This window comes from Gigantopelta aegis, chromosome 15 (assembly GCF_016097555.1).
Source record: "Gigantopelta aegis isolate Gae_Host chromosome 15, Gae_host_genome, whole genome shotgun sequence".
In the NCBI taxonomy this organism is placed as follows: Eukaryota; Metazoa; Mollusca; class Gastropoda; order Neomphalida; family Peltospiridae; genus Gigantopelta; species Gigantopelta aegis.
This window is the reverse complement of record NC_054713.1, coordinates 23,014,103-23,022,876: the sequence shown is the minus strand read 5'-3', so window position 1 is coordinate 23,022,876 and position 8,774 is coordinate 23,014,103. Positions and strand designations below refer to the sequence as shown.

Here is an 8,774-nt window from a genome sequence, read left to right as displayed (position 1 = left end):
CTTATCTTGCCGACATGTTAAACCATATAGCCAAATAATCAAAATAAGGCCAGACAATAATTGTTAACAATTTATTAATGGAGCCGTCCCACGCGGACGCGAACGAAACCACTTGCCAGTGACGAAAAATAGTTCCATTGATAAACAAGTTTTTAACTTCAAATGTTTGTAATACGAAATTGTCTGAAACAGATATTAATTTTTAAAAACCCACTTTTTATAATCTAATTATTGCTTTAGCATTAATTGGGGTGGCTGGAAAATTGGAAATTACAGACGGGGTATAAGAAAATTTGGCTCCGCCCACAGGGGTATAAGGGATTTGTCCAATGGCAAACAACCAATGAGATTAAAGAATTTTACATGAAGGCGAGATAATAATAGTTTCTATTTACTTCACATTTTTTTTTATAAGGATTTTCCAACAGACTAATTTTACACCGAGTGGCAATACATTCCAATTTTGATATTTTTGAGTTAATTATACAAAGATTACACAGTTATGTATGACAAATATATGTAACAATAGTGAATTATGGCACTATGGTAATTTGAGAATGTACATTTTAGACTAAACTCTGATACAAACACAACAAGGTGCAATACATTCAACTACATGTAATGTTAGCACTAACAGCACACATAAAATTGCATACATAATGTACATAAATATATCACAGTATATAATAAGGGATAATACTACAAATGATGCTGAATATAAAATGTTACATTATACATTGGTGTATTGTAAGTAGAGGAATACAGTATCCTCTCAAGTCTCCATTTATCAAAAATAATTAGACTCGGCCATAGTGGGTCTCATCTCGATTAATTTTTAGAAATGGAGAGTTACTCAGACATTCCTCTACACGTAATCAAATTTAACATATGTCAAAATAGTGGCAATATTCACTTTATGAATATCAAAAAGGAAAAGCAAAGTTAAACTTCAAGTCATCATGAGCAAAAACATTTACATGTAAAGTTTAACTAAAATTTTGTAAAATTTAAAAAAACCAATATACAATAACATTAATATAAAAGTATTAATAAACACCACCATGTAATATAAAAAGCACTGATAAAATCACCTTTAAAAATACGACTATATGTGTATTTACCCTGCAGTCTCATGACTTGCATTAGCAGAATATAACATGATGAAGTCATATCCTGTCAGGCAGAAAATGGCTTGTTCACTTTGCATAATATAGTTAGAGGGAATGAGTTTCCATAATCACAAAAAACATGGATGGAAACTCGATACAGCATCTATATGGAACTGCATTTTTGTTCACCAAATTACACATTTAAATACATTTTTACTTAGAAAATATATTAATGTTTGTCTACAATATGAGTCTTTCTGGTACAAAAGCTCGAACTGACCTTTTTTTTACCTCCAAATAATTTCGTACTTAGAAAAAAATATAGATATCAGGGAGTAAAATGACGTTTGAGCTACTACATGGTACTACCATTAAGAAACATCTTTTATGCACAAACACTGACGTTTTGAACAAGAAAGTGTCTTTAAAATGTAATTTTATCTAACTAAGAATGTTTCATTCATACTTGTGCCTATACATTCACAACCAATATGTTAATTTAAATCATTAACCTAAATACAAACGTCAGAGGCTATTAATCTTTTATGGTTTTCACAAACTCAAGAAGGAGAACAAGTTCATATTTCTACAGCTGTTCATTCAAAGAATACTTCTAGGATATTAAACAATTAAGCTTCCATTTTGTATCATGTTTATGTTCGGAGTGAAATGATTTTTAATTGTCACAAGTAATCCTCTCTTATATGGAGTCATATACTCGAAATGTGGAGTGCCTGCTGGGTAAGGAGTCATATACTCAGAATGTGCAGTGCCTGCTGGGTAACGAGTCATATACTCGGAATGTGCAGTGCCTGCTGGGTAATCCTCCCTTATATGGATTCATATACTCGGAATGTGCAGTGCCTTCTGGGTAATCCTCCCTTATATGGAGTCATATACTCAGAATGTGCAGTGCCTGCTGGGTAATGAGTCATATACTCGGAATGTGCAGTGCCTGCTGGGTAACGAGTCATATACTCGGACTGTGCAGTGCCTGCTGGGTAACGAGTCATCTCGGAATGTGCAGTGCCTGCTGGGTAATCCTCCCTTATATGGAGTCATATACTCGGAATGTGCAGTGCCTGCTGGGTAATGAGTCATATACTCGGAATGTGCAGTGCCTGCTGGGTAAAGTCATATACTCGGAATGTGCAGTGCCTGCTGGGTAATGAGTCATATACTCGGAATGTGCAGTGCCTGCTGGGTAATCCTCCCGTATATGGAGTCATATACTCGGAATGTGCAGTGCCTGCTGGGTAATAAGTCATATACTCGGAATGTGCAGTGCCTGCTGGGTAAGGAGTCATATACTCAGAATGTGCAGTGCCTGTTGGGTAATGAGTCATATACTCAGAATGTACAGTGCCTGCTGGGTAAGGAGTCATATACTCAGAATGTGCAGTGCCTGCTGGGTAATGAGTCATATACTCGGAATGTGCAGTGCCTGCTGGGTAATCCTCCCTTATATGGAGTCATATACTCGGAATGTGTAGTGCCTGCTGGGTAATCCTCCCTTATATGGAGTCAAATACTCAGAATGTGGCCGGTCGTTAAGCTGGAGACAGTAATGGAATGGAAAATCCCTCACTGCCTCAGGTCGGCTATCACACATACCTCGCACCCTACCAGCCTCGAGTCCGATGACAAATGCACTACGCCACCGAGGCCTAACTTAGTGTTAGAGTGTTAGACAAACTGCTCCTACCACATACACTACTCAGTTTATAGGCACTTTTCCACACACAAGGCATTAACCCACAGATTTCGGTATAGCAGTTGTGTAGCACTGGTTGGAATGGGAAGAAACCATCATGGGTTTAGCTAGGAACAACCCAGCACATCTCATGTAGTATTTCTTCCGCCATACAGAGTGAGATCTGTCCAGCATGTGCCTGTCTAGTTGTAAGACATTTTTCAAGTTTGGGCAAATCTTACAATATTTCATACTTACATATTTTATTTTTTTTAATTTTTAATATATTTTTTTTTAGCAGATTTAACCTCTTTCCCCTTACTGAAAAGTCTCAAAAGCCCATCTCTACCACTGAACCAGATCTCAGCATATTAAACAAATAGTAATCTCTCTTCCATGAATGTAAGTTAAAGTTTACAGTTACTGCCTCCGCAGTTCTGAGTATTTTTGTTGAATCAAAAGCTTGATATCGGGTTTACCAGCACAAATCAGAGCTTTTGATATTGCCGTGATGGTGACATGTTGTGGACACTGCTGGGTCCATTTCCTAAGTCAATCATGTCTTTCACGGTAAATCTTCCATTAAGCGTCACATCTATTTCAGTCTGTTCACAGATTGTCACAGCATTTTCTTGCCATTCTTCATCTGAAAAAAAAAAAAAAAAAAAAAAAAAAAATGTAAGATTTTGTCACAAAGCTTAAGGACGATGATGATAAAACACTTTTCACAGCCTCGTTTTGACTTCACACTCAATAAATAAAACATAATTTACCCAGGGAATGACTTGATTGAACCTACATGTACATTGTAGATGTACTTGCAATTACACTTGGATGTCAATATTATCGTTTGGTTGTGCCTACATGGAATTACACTTGGAATTACAGTTTGTAGTTATTTAATTGTTGGACCTATACATGGATTACAGAATTATCATCAAAATATACAGTATGTATTTATCAATTGGCTGGACCTATATTTGGATTACAGTATTACAATCAAAATATACAGTGTGTTGTTATCGCTTTGTTTGAACAACTTAAAATATACACTTTGTAGTTATCGTTTGGTTGGACCTATACTTAGATTACAGCATTACTATTAAAATATACAGTATGTAGTTATCGTTTGGTTGGACACATACTTGGATTATCATGGGTGAACCAGTTTCGGCTAGCATAAGCATTCGGTTCTAAAGCATATCAATATTTATATCAGACAGTTGTTATCCAAATAGCTACCTTTTTATTAGTATTTCTATGTTTCAAATGAGCACTAAACTGGCCGTTTAGTACTAAAGTTTACAGCACATGTGTCAAAAACTGTAGGATGCATTAGCAGTAAATATTTTTAACTACGTAACCTGTTTCGGTGAGTGAAACGTTTAGTGGTATAGCTTACAGCCAAAACTTTCCAACACAAATCTTTTCTGTGTTTTATCAAAATGTGTATGTTGTTCAACAAAACAATCATGTACTTATAATAATTTATTAAAACTGTTTTAAATATTTTAAGGCAAATTACAAAACAGAGTCCTCGATAGCCAATGTTAACAGACAACATTTTAGAAAAACTAATATAACAATTCTGATGTCTTGCAATCATGTTATAAGTTAGCAAATGAATGATTATAACAGTAAAACTGTTTGGTTAAAGAAAAATAAGCTGCATTCTGAGTTTTAATAAATATATAAACAGATATATCCAGAAAGATATTTATGTTAAGGACCATAAATTTCTGGCAAGCTAGTATTTGTAAAGAGTGTTTTGCCAGCAGACACTGTCATGTGACTTCAGTAACTAGATAGCAGTATAGTTGAGAACAGACAAAACTAGTTTTTAAAATTAATTTTACTTTTAAATGATAGTCTTTGAAAATCATAGAAAAAAGGTATTAAGAAATGTACCGTGTTTATGAGTGGGTCAAGTTCAACCTTGCTTTATTTGCTGGTTTTAATTTTATTTTTACGAACATTTATTACTTTTCCCATGCAAAAGTCAACGATGTCAGAAATGTTCAAATGTACAATGTAAGTATTGTTGTGCACAAACGACGCAACCACCGAAACAGGTCCCTCACCAACAGGTCAATGGATCATACAGTATTATCATTAAAATATAGTTTTGTATTAACCTACATAATGAATTACCAAATGCATTGAAAAGCACAAAGAACAACAGAAGTCCCGGATCAGACGGCTTTTCTGCAGAATTCTTCAAATGTTTTTGGAATGATATAGGCTATTTTGTTCTCAGATCCCTTAATTATGCCTTTTCAATGGTGCATTATCTGTTATTCAGAAACTGGGAATAATAACTTGTATTCCTAAAGGTGATAAAACCAAAAAGATTTTTTAGCATCTGGCGACAGATATCACTTCTAAATGTTGTCTATAAATTAGCATCTCCGAGTATATCTGAACGAATTAAAGGAGCTAGTACTTCAGTTTCTTATTTATGAAGACCAAACTGGTTTTATGCCAGGTCGTTATATTCGTGACAATATAAGGATATTGTACGATATTTTGTACTGCATGTATACTGAATCACAAAATATTCCCAGAATATTTCTACGAGTAATTTCGAAAAAGCATTCAACATCATTTCATGGTCATATATATATAAAACCCTGGATTTATTTTTGGATTTGAAGCAGACATTAAATGCTGGATTTCTGTTTTTTACCAAAATATAAAATCAAGTGTTATGGTTAATGGAAATATTTCTTTATCATTTAATATATATAGAGACTGTAGGTAAGGCGATCCATTATCTCCATATATATTTCTTCTCTGTGTAGAAAATCTTGTAGGACTTGTAAAAATAAGAAAATTAAGGGCATCTCAATAAACAACAAAGAATACCTAATTTCACAGTATGCCGATGATACTGATTTTATATTTGATGGTAGTAAGACGTCTTTTAAAGAAACAATAAATACGTTGAATATCTTTTCTGAATTATCAGGACTCAATATTAATAATGATAAATCAGAGGTAATTTCCATTGGCTCTCTTAGGAATAGTCCAATACGATATTTACAAAATCTTAATCTAAAATGGAATCCTCCTTCGTTTAAAGCACCAACTTAAATGAAATGACCAATTTAAAACTTACTTATAATTCTAGAGGTAGTACTAAACCAAATAACTTCCGGCTGGGTCAAAGTTCGAGGTGCACCAAACTTTTGATAGAGAAGTGAACACCACAAGTCCTGTGATTGGTTATAAATGTGAGTGTGTTGGTTGTAAAAAATAATAGTTTCATCTGGGTAAAAAAAAAGTGCAATTTTATTTCATCTAGTACCAATGTGTCAAGTAGCCTTGTGCTTGAAACATGTATGGGGTACCTGTAAAAAAAAGTACTCGAATTTTGTGCGAAACTAGGGTAGTCATAGACGCTACCTGTTATCTCAGAAACGAGCAGCTTGACCCCCACTTTTTTCTGATTCACTTTAAGTGTAAGGGGTGGTAGTATTTATATCCGTGGCGTTTATGTCGGTTGATACGTTGCAGGTAGGAGTTTTAGCCACATATGTTACTATTGTCGTCTATGGGATTTGATTTGGTAGTATACACCCTAGACTATTTGAAATTAAACAAATTATAAATATATGGATGAGAAGGTTGTTAACATCACTTGCAAGAATAGCTATAATAAAATCCCTGTTAATATCAAAGCTTAGTTATCTACTTCTAACATTACCAAATCCATAGAAAACATTTCAGAAAGAATTGTACAAAATATTATTTAAATTTATATGAAATTAAAAGCCAGACAGGATAAAAAGAATAACTTTGTACACACCTGTTAATAAGGGAGGTCTCGGAATGATAGATATATTCAACTATGTTAAAACTTTGACAATTACTTACGGTACATGTACATTGTAGTTACGAAAACTGGAAACCAAAAATCCAAAATGGAAACCTATTCTTTTGGCATATTTTCCACAACTCCATAACATATTCGGTAATGATTTCCCCCAATTGTGCTTAAAAATATAAAAAACATTATGTTGGAAAGACTGTATTATTGCATTCTGTGAGTTCTCATCATTAATTAAAGTTTCATCTTTTGAAGACTTCTTATCAGAACCACTTTTTTATAATTTCAATTTAAAAATTAACAGCAAATTGGTTTTAAAAAAGTGGCTTGGGAAAGGTGTTTCTCAAATCTGTGATTTTGTTGATGAATACAGCAACTTTTTAACTTTAACAGAATTTAATAATTTATACGAATTACATGCATCTTTTTTTAGAGTATCAGGGAGTTAACTCACTTTAAGGCTTACCTCAGGAAAATGAAATAAAATAAAATAGAGACAAACATTCTTTTAAATGATTCTCCTGTTCAACAAAAACTTTGTTCTATCAGAAATAGTTCGAAACTATATTATTATACACAAGTGTTTGTAACTTCTGAAAAGCCAGTATCAAAATTATTTTATTTCAGACCTTAATTGGCACACTATCTATTTAAAACCATTTGTAACTATGCAAGAAATAAAACTTAGATGTTTCCAATATAGGATACTTCATTAGAATATTAACTACTAATAATTTTGCATCTAAATTAAAATTAATTGACTGTGAAACGTGTACATTTTGTCATGAAGGAAAAGAATCTATAGTACATTTATTTTGGGAATGTAAAATTGTTCAGAACTTTTGGAATGATTATTTAAATTGGTTATCAAAATCATGTAAGCATATATGTAATTTAAAAAGAGAGAGAGAGAGAGAGAGAGAGAGAGAGAGAGAGAGAGAGAGAGAGAGAGAGAGACAGACAGACAGACAGACAGACAGACAGACAGAGAGATATTGATTGAGACAGAAGGTGAGTTGTTTTAATATACTGGGTCTGCCGTAACATTAATTCCAGTTTAGTGAGTGTCTATCAGGGAACAGCAATCTGACACCTGAAAATACTGCTGCTATACCAAGACATGCACCAACCTGGCAAGTTTGTGAAGAAGCCATTCCAATCAGACAACTTTTCCGTCGACAGTGGTCTTTACCTGAATGCTTATTTTTAATGACATGCCAGTACGACATTTATTCTGCAGTTATTAAGTGTCCATACCCCATCCCTGCCTCAACTAAAGTTTTTTTTTTTGGTCAATAATTTCAGTTTCGCTAGTCATAAAGTGACACACAAATTGAAACATTTGCTTATCCGGTCAAATTATATTTGTTTGCTCTACTTCTTTGACCAATTTTATAAGCGTCATCTAGTATCTTGACAGCAAAAAGCAATGCAAGAATAAATGGATGTTAAAAAATATCACAAAATTGTCATGATTTTTTTTTTTTTCAATAATAAAACCCCCCTCAAAAAGAAACAAAAACAGCAACATACTATGTTATCACTCTCTTCAAATTGTTCTTGTGCAGCTAATGGTGCTGTTTCGGATGAGGGTTCGGTGGGTCTAGGTCCACTGCCTTCACCTCCAGGCGGTTCTACGTCTCCAGAATCCTTTGATCTCACTTCCCTAAAACAATATGCATGAATTTTATTTCATTATCACACAGAGAATACAACACCAGTGGCTGTAAGATACCACTTATCATATGGGTTTATTTCAAATGGATATAATTAGCAAAACAGAGTTGGAATGAATGAGTGAATGTTTAACGACACCCCAGCATAACAAATACCCATCGGCTATTGGGTGTCAAACAAAGATGAGTATATGAATATGAGTTGGATACTTTTTTAAACAATGAGTTGTAAGATAAATGGTATCTAACAAATATTAGACTGGGTAGTATTTTTTTTTTGGACATCTTTTTTATATACACTAATCCCTTCTTCTGGAAAGGGAGACGTCACTTCTACTTTTTCAATTCTAGACGTGTGTCTCCTACTCACCGAGGTGTGTCTTCTACTCACTGAGGTGAGTCCCTACTCACTGAGATGTCTCCTACTCACTGAGGTGAGTCCCTACTCACCGAGATGTCTCCTACTC

General features: G+C 34.0%; 1 long non-coding RNA gene across 1 annotated transcript in view; it reads right to left on the bottom strand.

The window, feature by feature from the left end:
- Positions 1-603: 603 nt before the first annotated feature.
- Positions 604-8,774, bottom strand: part of LOC121390666 — a 35,133-nt gene continuing 26,962 nt past the window's right edge. Inside the window, exons 5-6 of the long non-coding RNA XR_005960242.1 lie at positions 8,165-8,297; positions 604-3,448 (exon numbers count right to left, since the gene is read on the bottom strand). This is a non-coding gene — a long non-coding RNA (uncharacterized LOC121390666). The remainder of the gene's footprint in view (positions 3,449-8,164; positions 8,298-8,774) is intronic.